Source organism: Loxodonta africana, chromosome 27, assembly GCF_030014295.1.
Source record: "Loxodonta africana isolate mLoxAfr1 chromosome 27, mLoxAfr1.hap2, whole genome shotgun sequence".
NCBI lineage: Eukaryota > Metazoa > Chordata > Mammalia > Proboscidea > Elephantidae > Loxodonta > Loxodonta africana.
In genome coordinates this window covers 6,664,085-6,685,178 of record NC_087368.1, presented here as the reverse complement: position 1 = coordinate 6,685,178, position 21,094 = coordinate 6,664,085, and the positions used below count along the sequence as shown (strand labels likewise).

Here is a 21,094-nt window from a genome sequence, read left to right as displayed (position 1 = left end):
CTCCCTTTGGAACTAAGACCTCCATACTGAAGAGCATAAGATCATGGGGACAGGAAGTGAAAATCTTGTGAGTGGGTCACTAGGGGTAATAGTGAGTGGTGCCACTCCCATTTCCACTTCTTGATTTTTGGACCCATGAATCCTGGTTATGGAAGAAACAGCACCATATATTGGATGCTAGTTTAAAGCATATACAGCCTCCTGGAGAACACTACCCCAACTCTGCAAGGTATTGTCTCCTAGCTGGTGCATAGTGGTGTCTTTAGGAGTCCATTCCATCATCCTATCAAGCCAGCTGCTTCAGGATGATGAGGAACATGGTAAGACCAGTGAATTCTATGAACGTGGGCCCACTGCCATACTTTATTTGCTGTGAAGTGAGTCTCTTGATCAGAGGCAATGCTGTGTGGGATAACAATGATGGTGAATAAGGCATTCTGTAAGCCCACAGATGGTGGTTTTGGCAACATTGCTCAGGGAAGACAAATCCGTATCAGAGTAAGCATCTATTCCAGTAAGAACAAATGCTGCCCTTTCCATGATGGAAGTGGTCCAATGTAGTCAACTTGCCACCAGGTTGCTTGCTAAGGACCTTGAGGTATGGTGCCATATTAAGGACCCAGTGTTGACCTCTGCTGCTGGCAGCTTGGGCACTTAGCAGTGGCTGCTGCCAAGTCTGCCTTGGTGAATGGAAGTCCATGTTGCTGGACCCATGCATAACCTCCATCTCTGCCACCATGGCCACTTTTTTCATGAGCTCATTGAGCAATGATGTGACTGGCTGGGGAAAGAGAATGACTGGTTTTCACAGAACGCATCATCCTATCCACTTGATTGCTAAAATCACCCTCTGCTGAGGTCATGCTTTGGTCAGCATTCACAAGGGGCACATATATATTTACTTCTTTGGCTCATTCAGAGAGGTCTGTCCCCATAAATCCTGGGCTGCAATTTTCCAATCATATTCCTTCCAAGAACCTGACCATCTAGCCAAACCATTGACCACAACCCTTGAATCAGTATACAATTGCACATCTGGACATTTCTCCTTCCAGACAAAGTGAACAACCAGGTGCACTGCTAGAATTTCTTCCTTTTGGGAGGATTTTCCTTCACACTGTCCTTCAGGGAGGTCCCAAAAAGGGGTGTAGTGCCGCCGCTGTCCATTTTTGAGTGGTGGCTGAATATTGCACAGAGCCATCTGTAAACCAGGCACAAGTTTTCTCTTCTCTAGTCAACCGATCGTAAGGAACTCCCCATGAGGCCATAGGTGCATACTGGGAGATGGAAGGTAGTGTGACAGGAGTGGAGGCCAAGGGCATTTGGGACATTTCCTCATGCAACTTGTGCCTTCAGGTCCTGCTCAGGCCCAATCTTGTATTCACCACTTCCATTTAATGATGGAGTGCTCCTGTGCATACTCTGTGGGTCAGACAGCATCCAGTTCATAATGGGCAGCTCAGGCCACATGGTGACTTGGTGGCCTGTGGTTAAGCATTCAGTCTCTACTAAGGCCCCAGAACAAGCCAAAAGCTATTCTCAAAAGGAGAGTAGTTATCTGCAGAGGATAGCAAGGCTTTGCTCCAAAATGCTAAGGGTCTGTGTTGCAATTCACCAGTAGGGGTCTGCCAAGGATTCCTGACAGCATCGCTATCTGCCATTGACACTTCAAGCACCATTGAATCAGCAGAGTGGGAGAGTGGCTTCTCTTGTTCTCGGCCCCACTCAAAACTAGCAGCTTTTAGAGTCACTTGATAAATAGGCTAGAGTAGCAAACCTAAATGAAGAACATGTTGCCTCCAAAATCCAAAGAGGCCTCCTAGGTGTTGTGCCTCCTTTTTCGTTGTGGGAACAGCCAGGTGCACTAAATAACTTGTCCTTCATTTTAGACGGAATATCTCGACATGCCCCATACCACTGGACCCCTAAAAATATTACTGAGGTGGAAGGTGCCTGAATTTTTGTGGGATTAATTTCCCACTCTTTGGGAGCAGGCAAATGCTTTACCAATAAGTCCAGAGTCATTGATACTTCTTCCTTACTAGATTCAATCAGCATAATATCATCAATGTAGCGGGCCAGTGTGACATCATATAGAAGGGAAGGACGATCGAGGTCCCTGCTGACTAAATTATGACATAGGGCTGGAGAGCTCATGGAGCGCTGAGGTAGGCAAGTGGAGGTGTATTGCTGGCCTTGTCAGCTGAAGGCAGACTTCTGATGGTCCTTCCAAACAGGTATGGAGAAAAAGGCATTAGCCAGTTCAGCAGCTGCACACGAGTTACCAGGACATGTATTAATTTGCTCAAGCAATGAAACTACATCTGGAACAGCATCTGCAATTGGAGTCACAATCTGGTTAGGTTTTTGATAATCTACTGTTCTCCAAGGTCCATCTGATTTTTTCACAGGTGAAATAGACGAGATGAATGGGGGATGTGGTGGGATGCACCACCCCTATATCCTTCAAGTCCTTGCTGGTGGCAGTAATGTCTGCAATTTCTCCAGGAATGCAGTATTGCTTTTGGTTTACTGTTTTCCTAGGTAGGGGTAGTTCTAATGGCTTCCCCTTGGCTTTTCCTACCAAAATGACTCTTTCTCCATTTGTTAGGGATTCAGTGTGGGGTTTCTGCCGGTTATTGAGTATATCTATTCCAATAATGTATTCTGGAACTGGAAAAAGTCACTACGAGGAGATTTGGGGACCCATTGGACCTACTATGAAACAAACATGAGCCAAGACTCCATTAATAACCTAACCTCTGTGTGTGTCCCACTCTGACTGGTGGGCTACAGTGCTCTTTTGGGTCTCCTGGCATTTGTGTCAGCTCAGAGCTAGGATCCAGTAACCCCCCAAAAAGTCTGATTATTTTCTCCAATGAAAAGTCACTCTCATAAAAGGTTGTAGACCCCTTTGGGGAAGGGTAGGAGAGAGATTAACTGTATAAATTTTTGGCAGTGTATTTGTGTCCTTCCTCATGAGGACTTGGCCTTCCCTTCATTCAAGGGGTTGTGGGTCTTTAAATTCACTCTAGTATGGGAGTTGACTGAGGACCATTCAAGTTAGACTGCTGCTCACCTAACCAAGAATTCTCCTATTTCTACAGATCAAGTAAATATTTAGTAGGTTTCCTATCTATTTGACTCCTAGGGACACCGTGACTAAGTAGTCATAAGTCCATATGAGTCAGACTATTCTGATTACTGCTTTGACTCTGCTATCCATTGCTGTAACCATGCCCACCTTTTCTTTCTCGATTGAGTGCCGCCACTTGGCCCCTACTATCACAGGGTCCAATCAACCCAATTGTATTGAGGTGTCTAAATTCAGTTAGGGCAGTTCCCACTCTCAGATCTGATTTACATAAAATAGCAATCACAGCAGCCTTCAAGGATGCTGGATTTCCCGTCACAAATTTGTTCCTCACATTTGTGGTAAAAGGTGTGTTCTTTGGGCATTCCATGTGTGGGTCTGTGGGTTTAACCTAATAAATCCACCTCAGCATGCCTTTGAATACCTTCTTCTACAGTATACCAGGGCAGGTCTAGTACTTCAACTTGATTTAGTGTAGGCCACTGTGTAATCCGTGCTTCAGCAACCCAAACAAATGAACTATTAGATCTTTCCTTAATATCTTGAGGTGAAACATTGAATGAAGAATGTGTGCTTAGTGGACCCATATCAATAAACTCAGACTGATCCATCTTTATGTTCCTTGCAGCATTATCCTGCACCCTGAATAACCATTCCCACACCTATTCCCCAGGTTCCTGTTTGTACATATTAGAAAAGTCAAGCAGTTCTCTTGGAGTGTAGCGTACCTCCTCCTGGGTCACACTTTCTACTACATCTCTTTGGGGCTCGGTGGGACTTAATCTAGTTATAGGTCTAGAAGCCAGAATCAGTAGTCTGGAATTGTTTTGAGAACATTCAGCATTGTGTTGTAAAGCATCTGCCTGAGATGATGCCCCAGGCAATGGCTCAGGCAAGGGCTCTTTAGAGGCAGCTGGGCAAGGGCTAATTTCATTAGATGGAAGTGGAGGGGCTAATGCCTTTACTGGGCAGGGTGGTGTAGCAGACACACATGAGTAATCTCTGCAGATGGAAGTGGTTCTATTGGCAGGAGTGATTAAATGGATTTTAGGGGCTCCGTGTCTCCAGCTTTCTAACTATCTGCCCATATGTCCCCATCCTAAGTTTCAGGATCTCATTTCTTCCCAATCAATGCCCTTACTTTAACTTCAGACACCTCTCTAAGTTGGCAATTGAAGTGGAATTGTAATTCAGCCACTCTTACAATAAGACTCGGGTTTGGTTTTTGGCAATATCAGCAGTGTTGCCACAAGAAATAAGGCTTTCCTTCAAAGCACAAGTGGACACTTTGAGGTCGTTTATGCGGCACTTGAGCTTTGACACTGAAGCCCCGAGATCGTCTCTTTCTTTCACCAGTTTGTCAAGTGCAAGTGGGACCAACCATCCAGCTTGTTTATACTTCTCATTATGAGAAAATTATTGAAAGGTATCATATATGCCATCACCCAGAGCCTCGCCTTTCACCAATACCCGATCTATTGGTGGTGATAATTTGCATATTTGAATTGCCACCTCATGCCATGAATTAGCAGTGCCCTCTTTACTACTGAAAGCAGAGTCATCAACATCTTTGAGACTAACCAGACTTGAAAACTAATTTAGAAAACTCATCCTTACAATTTTGTTTCTCTAGAACCACTCTGGGTACCAAATGTCTTAGGCTGGGTTCTCTAAAAAAAAAAGCAGCTATAGCACTTAATCACTACGCCACCAGGGGTCCCATTTGCCCATAGCAAAGGTTAATTGCTATAGTATTTATGCGTATGTGTAGGGGTGGAGTATGGAGAACAGGTTTTGATATCATTGATTTTATTAACCAAAATACTCTGCTTATAATTTATCTTAAAGGTTGTTCAGTGAGATCTCACATTAAAAGATATGGAGTTTGCTGTCTACCTAACCAACACATGTTCTCATTCAAAATTCTGTTATCCGTCTTCTAATATGGCAACTCTTCAGATATTGTGATCTTTAATCTCAATTTTGCAGAGAGCTATTTTATAGTCAGGGAAGCCCTTTAATCCATTTAACTTTATGTAATGAGGTAAATGTTCAGGGGAAGTGTTCTAATCCTCCATAACTGTAAACCAAAGACAACATTTGTAGCCCATGCAAGAAGAAAATAACCAGGCATCTTAGTGTAGGTTCAAGTTCTGGTCACTTCTAACTATAGCAGCTCTGTGCCGGATTACTCAGGTCTGGCCTAGTTCGAGCTCAAGAGTCTGACCCTGGATTCTATGCAACTCAGAAACAGAAAGTCTTCTACTTTCTTTGCTGGTTTATATGGCTGAGGTTGAGAAGGTAGATGAGGGGTGTGCTAGCAGAATCCAAAACTAGAGGCATTTAGGATGGGCTCACAACATGGAGTTAACACACTACTTTCTGGTAAGCAAAGCGGGGGGTGAGGGGCATTTAGCTGACTAACATAATAGTTTTCAGAAAATGTTAAACAGAAATGTTCCAGGAACAGTATGTTAGAATCATTCTTAGAAAAAAAAAAAGTTTGTATAGACCATTCTCAGGAAGTATGTGGCTGATCAGATATGAAGAAAGAACTGCTTTATTCGGCTATAAAATGTGCATAAAAACCACTCTTTGCTTAGCCCCTGTGGAGCACTTTGTACTTTCACTTAGTCTGGCCCAGCTTGAGCTGTACTATCCCTCAATAAAATTCTTTGCTTTTTTAATCTGTACAGAGTAAGAATTTTGGTTTGAGAACTACAACATTTCTGGTGTCAGAAGTTCTCTAGAGAAGCAAAACTAGTCAAGTTTATAAATATGTATATGGAGAGATTTACATCAAGGAAACAGCTTACATGATTGTAGAGTTGCAAGTCGGTGGATCAGCATAGAGGCTTCTCCTGATTCATGTAGCCACAGGGGCTGGCAAACCCAAGATTAGCAGGCTGGAGAGCAGGGCTCCTGCTCACAGGCTGTGAAGGTTGATGAATCCCAAGATAGCAGGTAAGCTGCTAGCTCCAGTCCCAAGAACTGGAGGTCCGATGAACAAGAGACATGTGCAGGATCCAGAATAGGCCAAGAGCCTTGGCAAGATGAGCAGAAGGAATTAGGTGGCAGAGGGTGAAGAGATAAAGGCTGAGCGGGGAGTGAGCCACCACAGGCTCTACCTGCACTGAAACCACTCAGAAGATTCCATTATGAGGGTGATCACATACCAGATTTCAACAGGGAAGTGATCAAACATCATACAACTGGCAAAACACAGAGAATCATGGCCCAGCCACGTTGAGACATGCAATCTTAACCATCACACATGCCCTTTGATTAAAATCAGTGGAAAATGACAGCAACTGAGTTCCAACATGACTACTAATGGCCCAGACCCTTTAGGAATGATAGGTTCGGCCACCCCACCAGGCAAAGAGCCACGACCAACTGAGATGCTTGCTTAGGCCAAAGGGAATGTGGAATGAGTGGTGGAAGAAGGTAGTTCTAAATACCACTTACGCTCATGCGACCAATTGAGGAAACGAGAACTGTAACTGTTATGAGTATTTCTGCTTTTTATGTGTGCATCAAATATTTTTGTTTTCTCAAGTTATAAAATATAAGATGTAAATAGAGCTAGTGCATTTTTAGCTGTATGTGTGTTTATTGTATCATGTTAGGCAAAAGAATGACTTTATAATTGTCTTTATGCAGAGATTATATATGGTTTAAGGAGATGTGTACCGGTACCAAGTTGACAAAGGGTGAACTGTGATAGTTAAGAGTGTGTGTTAACTTGGCTGTACCATGATTCTCAGAGTTTTGGCAGTCATGTCATGTTGTGGTCACTTGCCTGTTGAGATTTCATATGTGATTGCCCCCATGGTGCCATACGATGTGAGTAGGCAATTGGTTGAAGAGGAGTTTCCTTGGGCATGTGTCCTGCATCCAATGTGCGCAGACGTTCTGGCAGGGCTCGGAGGGGTTTGCTCATTCTGGATTCTGCAGCTGGGTCCTGTTCACCTGACCTCCAGATTTTGGGACTTGAGCTAGCAGTTTACCTGTGGTCTTGTCTGCCAGTCTTGGGATTCATTGACCTTCACAGCCTGTGAGCAACAGCCCTGCTCTCCAGCCTGCCGAACTTGGGTTCACCAGCACCTGAGGCTACGTGAATCAGGAGAGGCCTCTATCCTGACCCACAGACTTGTGGTGTTATGGCCTCTAAAACCGTGTGAGCCCTTTCCTAGATATAAATCTCTCTCTATATATACATATTTATACACTTAACTGGTTTTGCTTCTTTAGAGAACGCTGCCTAAGGCAGAGCATTCACATGGGATACAAACACCTTCATTTATTTGGCCTGTTCAGAGAGGTCTGTCACATGCCATTTCTTCATACTTCCTTGACTTCAAATTTCCAATCATGTTCCTTCCACGTCCCTGTCTATCCAGTCAAACTATCGGCCACAACCTGTGAATCCGTGCACAATTGCATATCTGGCCATTTTTCCGTCCACGTAAAGCGAATACTCATGTGCACTGATTGAAGTCCTGCCCATTGAGAGGCTATTCCTTTACCAGTGTCCTTCAGGGAGGTCCCAGAAAGGGGCTGTAGTGCTTTGCTGCCACTGTCCACATTCAGATGGTGCCTGCATATCATGCAGAGGAACACCTGTAAACCAGACACCAGCTTTCTCTTCCTCAGTCAACTGATCATGAGGCCATAGATGAAGACTAGGAAAGGGCAGATAATGTAACAGGAGTGGAGACCATGGGCATTGGGGCCATTTCCTCATGCGACTTACTTGAGCCTTCAGATCCTGCTCAGGCCCGATATCGTAGATACGACTTCCACTTACTGATGGAGTGCTGCTGAGCACATCCGATTTTATGGCTCTGTGAGTCAGACAACACCCAGTTCATGACGGGCAGCTCAGGCCGCGTGGTAACTTGGTGTCCCGTGGTTAAGTGTTCAGTCTCTACTAAGGCCCTGTAACAAGCCAAAAGCTGTTTATCAAAAGGAGAGTAGTTAAATGCAGATGATGGCAGTGCTTTGTTCCAAAATCCTAAGGGTCTGCACTGTCATTCACCAGTAGGGGCCTGCAAAGACTCCAGACAGGACTCCAAACAGCATCTCTGTCTGCCACTGACACTTCCAGAACCATTGGATCTCCCAGATCGTATGGCCCAAGTGGCAGAGCAGCTTGGACATCAGCCTGAATCTGTTGCGGAGCTTTCTCTTCTTGTGGGCCCTAGTCAAAACTGGCAGCTTTTCAAGTCATTTGATAAATAGGCTGGAGTAGCACACCCAAATGAGGGATATGATGCCTCCAAAATCCAAAGAGGCCCAACAAGTGTTGTGCCTTCTTTTTAGTTGTAGGAAGGGCCAGATAGATCAACTTATCGCTCAGTTTACAAGGAATATCTCAACATCCCCCACACGCTGGAGCCCTAGATTTTTCGCTGAGATGTAGGCACCTGGGTTTTTGTCAGAATAATTTTCCACCCTCTAGCATGCAAATATGTTACCAATAAGTCTAGAGTACTGATACTTCTTTCTTACTAGGTTCAGTCAGCATAATGCTGTTTATGTAATGGACCAGTGTGACGTCTTATGGAAGGGAAAAGTGATCAAGTTCCCCGTGAACTAAATTATCACATAGAGCTTGAGAGCTGATATACCTCTGAGATAAAATAGTGAAAGTGTATTGCTGGCCTGACCAGCTGAAGGCAAACTGCTTCTGGTGGCCCTTTAAAACACGGATAGAGAGAAGTGCATTGGCCAGATTAATGGCTGCATACCGCAGAAAATGTATTTTTTTCAGGCCATATCCCCAAGGAAATTTCTCTTCCAGCAGATCGGCTGCTCACATCAGATCACAAAATGGAGGATGATTACATAATTTCTGCCAAATCCCTGAGAATCATGGCCTGCCCAGGTTGACATATAACATTAACCATCCCAGTGGTAATGAAAGTGTTCTAGAGTAGATAGTGCTGATGGTTGAATAGGATTGTGATAGTAGGTAACCCACTGCTATTACATACTTTCAAGCTATTAAAACAAAACTTTATTTAATGAGAAAACTACCAGTTAATATAGTATAAACTCTAAAGTATAAATTGAGCTGGAAAAATACAACAAAGCAAAAAAAAAAAAAATACCCACTGATGTGAGAAAAAGAAAATGTCTGGTTCTGAGGCTGATGTTCCCTGGCAGTGAATGAGGAGCTGCTGTGGAGGAGGCATGGCAAGTGGCTTCGCCTCTGGTGCCCAAGGCAGAGCTAGCAGTGGAGGACTTAATATTCTATGGGGCTCGAGTCTTGGAGTAGGAGCAGGATCGATATCAGCTGTTTGTCCATGAGCCAGTTGGAGGTGGCCCAGGATGGAAATCCGCCCCTCCTGCGGACTCTTTGTCCAGTGCCACTGCTGGACCTGGTGAGGAAATAGCTGTTGCTCTAAGGACTTCCGGTGTTTGTGCAGGAGCAGGTGGTTGAGCAAGGAGTTCTGTAGGTGGCCCAGAATGGGAATCGAGCCCTCCATCAGGCTCTTCTCCTGGTGCCCGGGCTAGAGATCGAGATGGAGGGCTGTGGGCTACATTGAGCTCTGGTGTTGGTCGAGGAACAGGAGCAGGACTGACATCAGCCAGTGGTCCAGGAGCCAGTTCTGGATGTAGCCCAGAATCTGATCTTCCAGGTGGCTCTCCATTTGCTGCCAGTCCTGGAGCTAGTGATGGTGTTCTATGGAGCTCCAGTGTTAGTTCAGGCGCATGATGGATCTCAGCAGGCTTTCCAGGAGCTCGTTATGGTCTTGGCCCAGGGAGAGAATCTGATCTTTCAGTAGGCTCTCTGTCGGGTGCCAGTGCTCGACTTGGTGATGGAGGACCTGTTGTTGTACCCAGCTCCAATGTTGTTGCAAGAGCAGGATCTGACTGAGGAAGTGGTCCTTGAGTCTGTTCTGGAAGTTGCCTAGGGTAAAAATCCAGCTCTCCTGCTGGCTGTCCGTCTGGAGATGGGATAGGTGGTGCTCTGTTGAGCTTCGGTGTTGGTACAGGATCAGGATCGACAACACAAGGTGGTCCAGGATCTGGCTCAGGCGGTGGCCCAGCTTAAGAATCTGAACGTCCAGTGGCCTATCCATCTGCTGCCAGAGCCAAAGCTTGTGACGGAATAGCTGGAGCTCTGTTGACCTCCTGTGGTGGAGCAGGAGCAGGATCCATGTCAGCTGGTGGTCCAGTATCCGGTTCTGGAGGTGGCTGAGGATGGTAATCCACCTCTCCATCTCAGTCTCCATCTGATGCTGGTGATGGAGCTGGGGGAAGACCTGGGTTACATCAAGCTCCAGTGTTGGAGCAGCAGCAGGAGCAGGATTGACATCAGCTGGTGGTCCGGGAGCCATTTCTGGAGGTGGCCCAGGATAGGGATCCACCCCTCCAGGCAGCTCTCCATCTGGTAGCAGTGCTGGAGCTGATGACATAATAGGTGGTGCGCTGTGGAGCTCTGGTGCTGATACAGGAGCAGAATTTTCCCCAGGAGATTGTCCAGGAGCCGGTTCTTGGGGCAGAGTTAGCTCTTGAGCTTCTTTTACAATTGGCGCTGGCCCCGGCTCTGGAGCTGCAAGAGGAGAAAAGTTCACCAACATGACTGCCTTTCCTCATGCCTTCCCAATGATGGAAAACACCCACTGCCATGAAGAGAAGCCCATTCCCAAGAATTTCCACCCCAGGAAGTCTTCCCAGACTGTGGTCTACCACAGGAGGGTCTGAAGTTACTCAGATCCCTGGCTCAACCCCAGCCTCTGGGGGCCTTCCCATGTCCCCTTCACAAGCTCACATGCAGTCATGCCCAGTCTTCCTCACCCTCTGGCTCTGCCTCAGTGACCTCCATTTGATCCAGCCGTGCCAAGAGAAGTTGGGCATCGTGCTCTAGATGTGAGCCTGGCATGTTCACGTGCACATACTCCACCATGAGCTTTAGGCAGGGGAAGTCCGGGGGCTGATTGAAATCCTCCGAGTATTCCTTTAGCCATGTGCCCAGGATAAAAGAGATGGCGCTGGGGGTGGGTGGTGAAAAGCAGGGTCAGAAGCCTGGCTTTTCCCACCACACTGCCCTCCCAGGGCACCCCTGCAAGGGGCGAGTCCCTCTGTCTACCCCTGTACCGTTGACCTCCCAAAGGTCAGCACCACCCTGTATCATGCCCTCTGGCTGCCCTGACGGTGGCAGGCCTGGTCACTGATGGGGCTAGCACAGAGCCTTGTCCCTGGGAGCTCCCCATCAATGGTCTGTCCAACTCTCCCTCCTCGGGGAGCCTGAATTACATCCCTTTCTGTCCCCTGGCCCTCTCCGCACTGGATAGTAACACTCTAAGGGAACGGAGATGTGTGTCTGCATGTTCACCTCAGTAGTGCTCCAGGATTATCTGATGCTGGGCGACACATGGAGACCGTACCCTGATCCAGATGCCCAGGCCATAGGACCCCTCCTCTGGAGCGTGTGCACCAACGTGCTGCCTGGCTCTCTGCATGCATGTGAGGGCCTCTTCTCCCATGGAGACTGTTCTTCCCTGGGACAGGGGCCCCTCATGCAGCTGAGCACCCATGACTGGTGATCAGGATTTGGGAGCAATTTTCTCCACCCCCCGCTCCTCCTCCCCCAGCACCTCCTGTTTTGGGCCCCAAATAGGGGAGGGAGCAACAGGTGATGTGAGGGGATTGTGGGAAGATGAATTCTCTCAGGGGCATCTCTGAGCCCCCAGCCTCCCCTCTACTATCCAGGATGCCCAGGTTCCACTCCTAGCTCTCAATGACTGCTTACGCCCTGCAGGGGGTGTCTTTAAACTCATCCCTCTAGTGGAATCTAGATGTGTGGGGCCCAGGGTCTGCCAGCCCCAATCCAGACACAGGCCCCCTAAAACCTCAGTCCCTCCTTCTCCACCCAAAGTCCACTCACCATTTCAGCTGCTCCTGGGGCTCACCGTACTCAGCAGAATAGGGGTGGTTACATCCATACCTAGAGGTGGTATGAGGGTGTCACATCTAATGCACTGTGGACACTACTTGCTTAAGATGTCTAGTGTTCCTGTCTGATTCTCAGACTGGAGGCCCAGGAGGGCAGGGCTTCTTATCTGCTTTGTTCGCTGAACAGTGCTAAATACCGAGAACTGTGTCTGCAACAGTAGGGGCTTCATGGGTGACTGGTGAATGAGTGAACCCAACCAGCACCCTCCCAGGTATCTAAGAGTCCTGGTGCCCCTCTATCAGCCTACAGGGATCCCTGTTCTGGCTATACCAAGGACCCACTAAATGGAATCTCAAACTCCCCTTTACGAATGGGAAGTAGGTTTGCTCAAGGGTGCGTAGTCAGTGAGGGGTGAGGCAGAAAGCTTCTTCATGGGGGAGAGGAAAATAATAAATGTGAACATCTCAGGCCCTCCAGCACCCTTCATCTTAGAGCTGGGCTCCAGGTACACACTTCCTGTGGCTTATCCCATGTGGTCCTGACAGTAATTCTAGCCGATTGGACCTTCACCACCCCTCTTCTCAGGGAAGAAAACTGAGGCTCTGAGTAGTGAAGTGACATTCTTCAGACTCACAGCTGGTAGCAGGTAGAGTCCCCATTGGGCTATGGAGGGTGGGGCGCTCACCTTCGGAGAAGCTGGTCTAGGACCTGCTGGGTGGTGGCGTAGGTTCTGTAGGCTCCCAGAAAGATTTTGATGTAGGAGATGTCACCCTTTATGTAGGCGGGCACCAGGAGCTCCACCAGCTTCTGCAGTGAGCCTGCCTTGAAGGTTTTCATCACCCAGGCCTCATTCAGGTCTTCGTCAGAACCACAGACACACTGGGGTGGGACAGAGGAGGGACACACTGTCAGAGGCAGCCCCATGAACCACCAGGAGTGTTGTGGGCCCAGAGGTCAGACTAGGTACTCCGTCTCCCTCAGTGATCTGTGGCAGGAGGTGGGACACAAGTGCTTTTAGCAGCAAAGAGAACTCAGCTTTCCAAGCAGGATTGGAGGTGGGGGATGATTGCAAACATTAGGAACCTGAAGTGATTTTGTTAACGAAGTAACCATGGTATCTCCCTGAAGGAAGAGCAGTATCCCAGTGAGTCCTCACAAAACACCCCATTCCAGAGGTGTGAAAACAGAAGCTTGGTGACATCCATTGTCAACTTAAAGTCACCTGGTCAGAGCCCAGAACTGTCTGAAACTAGGGCTCCGTGAGGTTTCCTCTGTGCTAGGTGAGGCCTGCTCTGTTCCTGACTCGGAGGGGAAGGTCTGGTGCAAGCTCACTTCCTCCCAGATGAAGACAGTGCACAGAGCAGGCACCCATGAGGTAAGCAAGACACGGACTTTTCTTTCTGTACATTAAAGGGGGTTTTGAGCACCCAGATCCAGCCAAGGGTGTTAGCCTAGAGATCCTGGGGTGGCAAAAAGACCCCCACAGAACTAAGGATCTGAACAGATGGCTCAGGGAGGGCAAATGTGAATGGTTGGTAAAGGACTGAGAGGTGGCTCAGCTTCTCAGGGCCAACAAGTGCCTGAAAGCCACCCTGCAGTTCTGTTGGCCACCCTGACAGCAGATAGGGAAAATGGAAAAGAACCGTAACACCTGGAACAGGCTCAATGCAGAGACGCAGCCAGCATCACAATCTGCTGGGCCATGGGACTGCGACAGCTGTTTTGGGAAGGAGTCTGGCTGTAGTGATCCTAACTTGAAATGTGCACATCCTTCCCCCAGCATGCCACTCCTGGGAGTCTGTCCTGGGTGGGTCAGGATATGAGGACACGTGCAAGCGTTTCTGCAGCCCTGCTGAAAGGGCAGCAGAAGGAATCAGTCCAGGGCCAGCAGCAGTGAGAGACTCAGTCACTGTGGGAGCAGGCCTCTCTTCTGGAACATTCTACAGCAAGTCAGGATATAGCCTCTGACCTGAAAGGGTCACGTGTTGTGTTCCCCCAGATTGCAAGTTGTAGAAAAAGGTGTGTCATAGCCTGAGCCTTGTGCTCTAGGGTAAAAGAGTCCTGCTAAGTGTGATGCTGTGTGAAGCTGGGAGAAGGTGTGGAGGGACAGTCCAGCCGACTGCTGCCTGGGGTCCTGGGGTTGAAAGTTAAACACTAAAACAGCAGCAACGCGCAAAATATGCATGGGCTTATGTGAACAGTAACTTTGTAGCCGGACAGGGCAGGGAGGGCAGTGGGGGATGGGGGGGAAGGTTAATTCATTTGTGAGGGGTCTGGGGACCCTCAAGAGGTCTACAGGGAGGTGTCTGGGCCATGGGGCGCCCTGGTCATCTTGGATCTCTGCAGGGGGATGCCACTCCCCTCCCCCCACACTCACCCAGAACCTGTGCCAGCCCTTCCTGGTCCCTTTCTTGGGGTAGACCGAGTAGGTGATGCCATTCTCCTTTTCCTTGGGGATCTCCTGCTGGGCGTTCTGCAGAGACAGTGCCGGCAGCGGCCAGGGAGGCATCAAGAGCCCGTCTGTGCCGCCTCTTTCTCTCTCTGCCCCTCAAGCCCTTGTGCCTCCGAGGAGCTCCCAGCTCCCCCATGCTGGGCGGGCTGGACTGTGGGCAGCACCATCCAGCCCTGACCAAGTCCACGGATAGAAAAATCAACCCCTGCCTATAGCAGCAGGATCTGGCAGAAGCTGGGCTGGCACAGGGTCAGCAGTGGCCCAGGCAGGCCAGCAGCTAGGGCTGCACGTTGACTGCCACACTCAGGGTGAGCTGGATCTCAGAGAAGGTCCAGGTGAGAGTGCTGAGTCAGCCTGTGACCCCAACAGTCCCTCCCTAAGGCCTGGTCTGAACTGGAACCCCTGGGTAGACTTACATCCCACTGCTCTGTCTGATCAGGGGGGTCAAGACAGGGAAGTGAAAGAGGTCTCCACATTTGCCACCCCAGTCCCCAGCCTCCCCAAGGCACCCAAGCTGATGGACTAGGCCCAGCCACGGTCAGACTCAGGCCCATGAACCCAGTAGGGTGAGAGGCCGTGGGGGTGGAGAGCTTGGGGTTGCCCTCAATGTGTGCTAGTCCTGAAGCAGCAGCACCATTTTCATCATCCTCATTATCACTCCTCCCCTCCCAGACCTCCCCAGGTCACATGCCATCTCCTTCCCTGACCCCTCACAGTGGTGGCCTGGCCTGGATTGGCAGCCCTGGGCCACTCTGTGTTACCTTTGGATTCTTTTTGGTAAATGGCCTGAGCTTCCGTGGTTGGGGGACGAGACCATGTCTCAGCCTTGGTGAAAGTGTCGAACTCCTGGGTCTTTCAAGCTTTGATACAAGGGAAGATGGGAGACAACAAGAAAACATGTTCCTAGTTTGAGTGTCTCCACTTGAAGCTGGGTAGGGGCCTGGATACCAGGGTTCCAAGTTCTGTGTAGTCTGTCGTCAAGGAAGTGAGGTCACGTCCTGGGTCTCCTGACTTGGGCCTGATGTTAGATAAGACCTCCCCAAAGTCCCCCCGGGGTGCTGAATGCTCACCTGTCCCCATGCCATCTCTATAACTGTACACACTGACACCAACACAACCCTTCCCCTCCCCCGCCCCAAGACCTGGGGAAGGCCTGGGTGAAGCCAGGGCCCCAGCTTTGTGCAGACAGAGCTGGGTTCAGACAAAGCTCATCCCTCTCAATCAGTTTGTGACCCTGGACAAGTCTTTGTGCTGCCCAGAGCCTCCCCAGTCCCCATACCCACACAATAGGGATCATTCTAGCTAGCATCTTCCTAGGGACCTCAGCAGGTATATGTGAGATAACACCTATAGAACCCGTGGGCTGGCATTACCTGTAGCTAATCAGGGGTGGATTATCTAATAGTCAAGATAAGCATATGGCTTACCTGCTTACCAGATCATCTGTAGTGAACATTTTCACCTTTTCTTATTTTTCACCACATCTAATACTCTGCTTCTAGGTATGGCTGGCATCTGCCTCTCCCATCCCCAGAGTACCTTCCTACAGAATCAAAGCCTCTTTTCAAATTTACAGTCCCTGACAGGGGCAGATGACCTTGTAAGCAAGGCAAGCACAGGTCTACTTGTGCTTACTTACTCATCTGTAGTGAAAAATTTCACATGGGCTTTGCCGCATCAAAGATGTGGTGATCACCATGCTTACCTTACCTATTGCATAATCTGCCCCTGTGCCTAATGCACAAACTCAGAGATGAAAGAATTTCAAGCAGGGGTGGGAAGCAGCATGGAGTAGATCCCCAAACAGGGCTCGGTTCTCTTGGTGTGAGCTTGGGAAAGTCCCTTCCCCTCTTGGCCTCAATTCCCAGTCTGCACTAGGAGGGGTTGGAATGAAATGAACGTCAGATATTGTTACTCTCTGCATAAAACCTTCCAATAACTTCCGTTGCATTTAGAATCTAACCCAGTGCTTCATCTCAGACTTGGGGGTAGGCAGCCTGCACGATGGCTCCCACGAATCCTACCTCCTGGTCTCCACATCCTGTGTGGCCCCCTCCCCTCAGTGTGGATTGGACTCAAGGACTCGCTTGTCAAGAATGTTGTTCTTGGTGTTAGGTGCCACTGAGTCAATTTCAACTCATAATGACCCCATTTGGGGCAATGTTTCTTGGCTCTGTTTTATTCTCTCTCTCTGTCTGTCTGACTGCCTGTCTCTCAGTCATCTCTCTGTCTGTTATTTATTTCTCACTCTCCCCCCAGGAATCCACTGTGATGTATGACCTGCACATGGAAAGACTCATGTGACAAAGAGCTGAGGGAGGATCCTGATCAACAAAGAGGAAATGAAGCCCCTAAGTCCAGCAGCTCTCAGAGTCCTGCTCATAACATGGAAGTGAGTAGGGAGCAGATCTCCCGAATCAAGACTCAGTTGAGACAACCACCACAGGCTCCTGAGAACTTGGGGCAGTTCCCAGGTAAGCCATGCCTGGATTCCTGGCGCATAGAGACTGTGTGCTGTGTGCTGTTGTGAGTCATTACTTTTGGGGGTGTTGTTATCACAGAGCAATAGATAACTCCTCTAGCCCACCAGGTTATGGGTCCTCGATCTGTCCTCCTCCTCCCTGCCTCCTCTCCTCCTCAGCTCCCTCTAGCCATACTGGCTGCATTTCAACCCTCCCTCTAGGCAAACTCATGTCTGCCTTCCAGCCTCTGCACCAGCTGTGTCTTCTCCCTGGCACACTGTACCCGGACTCATGCAGGGCTGGTCCCTCCTGTCATTCAGTCACACATAAATGTCACCTTAGTAAGGCTTTTTGGACCACACCCTAGCCTTATCTCGCAGCACCCTGCTTTATTTTCTGTATAAAATATGCTCTTTTCTTTGCATGTATTTGTTTTCATTCTTTTACCCATCTTCATGTTTCCGTTACAGATTGTGAGCTCCTTGGGACAGGGACCACATGGGTGATTTTCAGAACCAGCTCCTGGACCACCTGCTGATGTCGATCCTGCTCCTGCTGAACATAAGAGCTCTATAGAGCACCAGGTCCTCCATCTCCAGCTCTGCCTCGGTCACCAGAGGTTGAGTCATTTGCCGCACCTCCTCCACAGCCACCCCTCATTCACAGCTAGGAAACTTCAGCTCCAGAACCAGACCCTTTCTTCAGCTCACCTGAGTGGGAATTTTTTTGGTTTTGTCGTAGTATTTTTCCAGGTCATTTTATACTTTATGGTTTATACCATTTTAACAGGTAGATTTCTCATAGAATAAAATGTTTTAATAGTTTTAAAGTGTGTAGTATAGTGGCTTTATGTACTTTTACAGTCTTATTCAACCATCATCAGTATCTACTTCAGAACATTTTCATCACCACTGTAATGGTTAATGTTATGTGTCAATTTGGTTAAGCCATGATTCTCAGGGGTTTGGCAGAAATTATGTAATCAGCTTCCATTTTGTGATCTGACGTGAGCAGCCAATCAGTTGGAAGAGGAGTTTCCTTGGAGGAGTGAACTGCAAATTCACACATCTCCTGGTACCTGGTATGCAGCCATTAATCTGGCTAATGCCTTTTTCTTCATCCTCGTTTTGAAGAACAGGCCCCTCTCGGTGAATCACAGCACTGATCTGTAGGATTTTGGAGCAGAGCCCTACCATCCTCTGCAGATAACTACTCTCCTTTTGAGAAACAGCTTTTGGCTTGTTACTGGGCCTTAGTAGAGACTGAACACTTAACCATGGGCCACCGAGTCAGCATGTGGCCTGAGCTTCCCATTATGAACTGGATGTTGTTTGACCCACAGAGTCATAAAGTTGGACTTGCCCAGCAGCACTCCATCATTAATTGAAGTGATATATACAAGGTCGGGCCTGAGCAGGATGTGAGGGTCCAAGTAAGTTGCATGAGGAAATGGCCCAAATGGCCATGGTCTTCACTCCTGTCACATACCTTTCATTTCCCAGTCTGCACCTATGGCCTCATGGGGAGCTCCTTATGATCAGGTGACTGAAGATGAGAAAACTCGTGCCTTGTTTACAGATGGTTCTGTGCAATATGCAGGCACTAGTTGAAAATGGAGAGCAGCAGCACTACAGCCCCTTCCTGGGACCTCCCTGAAGGACAGTGGTGAAGGGAAATCCTCCCAAGGAGGGGGCAGAACTTCGAGCAGTGCACCTGGGTGTTCACTTTGCCTGGAAGGAGAAATGGCCAGATGTGCGATTGTATGTGTACTGATCCATGGGCTGTGGCCAGTGGTTTAGCTGGATTATCCAGGACTTGGAAGGACACGATTGGGAAACTGGAGACAAGGATTTATGGGGAAGAGAGGTATGTGGATAAACCTCTTTGGATGGGCCAAAGAAGTGAAGATATTTGTGTCTCGTATGAACCCTCACTAAAGACTGAACTTAGCAGACGAAGACTTTAACAATCAAGTGGATAGGATGACGTGTTCTGTGGAAACCACTCGTCCTCCTTTCCCAGGTACTCCCATCATTGCTCATGAACAAAGTGGCCATGATGGCAGGGATGGAAGTTATGCATGGGCCTAGCAACATGGACTTCTACTCATCAAGGCCACCTTGGTGACAGCCACTGTTAAGTGTCCAATCTGCCAGCAGCAGAGACCAACCCTGAGTCCCCGATATGGCCCCATCCCTCAAAGTGATCATCCAGCAACCTGGTGGCAAGCTGATTACATTGGACCACTTCCATCATGGAAAGGGCAACATTTCTTACGGGAATAGACGTTTACTCTGAATATGGATTTACCTTCCCTGCATGCAATGCTTCTGCCATAACTACCACCCATGCACTTAGATAATGCCTTATCCACCATCACAGTATCCCACGTGTATTTCTTTGAATCAAGGGACTTCCTTCACAGCAAGTGAAATGCAGCAGTGGGCCCATGCTCCTGGAATTCACTGGTCTTACAATGTTCCCCATCATGCTGAAGTAGCTGGTTTGATAGAATGATGGAATGGATTCCTAAAGACACAACTACAGTGCCAGCTAGGTAGCAGTACCTTGCAGGGTTGGGGCAGTGTTCACCTAGAGGCTGTATATGCTCTAAAGCAGCATCCAGTATACAGTGTTGTATCTCCCATAGCCAGGATTCATGGGTCCAAGAATCAAGGGGTGGAAAAGGGAGTACCACCACTCACTATTACCCCTAGTGACCCACTCACAAGATTTTTTGTCTCCTGTATCCTAGCTTCTTTGCTTGTTTTGTTTTGATATGCTCAGATGGGTTGCTTGAGTGAGCTAGCTGGATTATTTTCGCCTTTGAAGCTCTGCTGTCCTGTCACCAGATGGCTAGAGCTGTTATCAGATATAACAGTCTAGGAGTCCATTCACTTTTCTTGTATGGGTTCAGCTCAGGTATCCAGGTAGCTCATCATGTAGTGTGTGGTACAAGCTCTGTCCTACAATCTTAGAGGGTCAGAGGTGATTGTTGCAGGTACTGGTATCTGGTTCCAGTAGGGAGTCATGCTGTGAACAAGGCAGGGGACTGAGAAAAGTCCCGCAAGTGTCTGTGAGGAAAGCACGTCCCTGTTCCCTAGAGCGTACAGGTGGGTAGGATCTGCAGATGGACCATGGGCCCCAATGCTTTTGGTTGTAAGGACTGGGAGGTACCAGTTATCCTTGGACCCTGTCACGGGTGGCTGGGTGACCTGAGTGGAGCCACCAGTCCTTTTGCCCCTGATGTGGTAGGTGAGGACCCTTTGTAATAGGCAAAGGGGTGTTAAATATCAAACATCCACCTCTCCACTGCACTGCTGAAATGGTTGCAGTCTGCCATCAAGGGCCTATTCTCCTGGAATAAGCTTTCACAGGTCCATGCAGGGGGAAATGATATTCAAAGTCCATGGACCGTTTATGCCTGGACAGGAGCCGCTTCTGTCCTGAGCTCTGCTGGTTAGTGGAGCTGGCAAATTATCTTTTCCCCAACTGTGAATTGATTCTAATCTCATGTGATCCCACACAAGAAGGACTGCTTTTGCCATCAGGAGCAATCTGCTCACCAGACTACCATTCTAGATCCAGGGCCTAGCCCAGAAGATCCGGGACAATCCCATGGATATATAGGCCTGAGTTTCTTGGGGTATCTGGTGAACTCTACCCATGAAGTAGAGAATTAGAGAGTGCTCCAAAGGACAAAACAGGCAACAAGGTTCACGGAGATCCCAGTCTGGGCTCTGGGCACCCTGCGCAAATGGTACTGGCACACCTACAAGAGGGGGACAGAAAATTTCAAGGAAGCCCTCCAAAGCATGGGTCCCCTGAGGCATAGAAGGATCTATGGCCTCCCCTGAGAAGGGGGGCACTTGGGCCATACCTAAGGGTGGAGATTTTCTGTAGTAGGTTTTACAAGCCCTGTCGAATCCAGAAGGACTGGAATCTCCTGATAATATGTTTCAAGTACGTGAGACAAGTCTCGCCATCCTTGCTTCTAAGGAGCATTCTGGCTATGGGCTGTTTTTTTTTTAAGATGAATCTGGGAACTCTGAATCTATCTTCTCTTTCTCTCTCTCAAATCTAATCACCAGAAACTTCAAAATAAAAGATAACAGCATCCCTCAGGAGTAGAATACATGTTCAAAATCTGCTCCCTTCTTTGTAGAGGCTGGGAAGAA

At 48.4% G+C, this 21,094-nt stretch overlaps 2 long non-coding RNA genes across 3 annotated transcripts in view; one reads left to right on the top strand and one right to left on the bottom strand.

Moving 5' to 3' along the window:
• Window positions 1-20,090, top strand: part of LOC135228742 (uncharacterized) — a 102,678-nt gene extending 82,588 nt beyond the window's left edge. For both annotated transcript variants that reach the window (XR_010319542.1, XR_010319543.1), the window contains exons 6-7: window positions 16,714-16,928; window positions 17,387-20,090. This is a non-coding gene — a long non-coding RNA (uncharacterized LOC135228742). The remainder of the gene's footprint in view (window positions 1-16,713; window positions 16,929-17,386) is intronic.
• On the bottom strand, window positions 8,829-12,076 carry LOC135228743 (uncharacterized). The gene is made up of 2 exons (XR_010319544.1): window positions 10,926-12,076; window positions 8,829-10,658 (listed from the first exon to the last, which is right to left on the bottom strand). It is a non-coding gene; the product is annotated as an uncharacterized LOC135228743 (long non-coding RNA).
• Window positions 20,091-21,094: the final 1,004 nt, after the last annotated feature.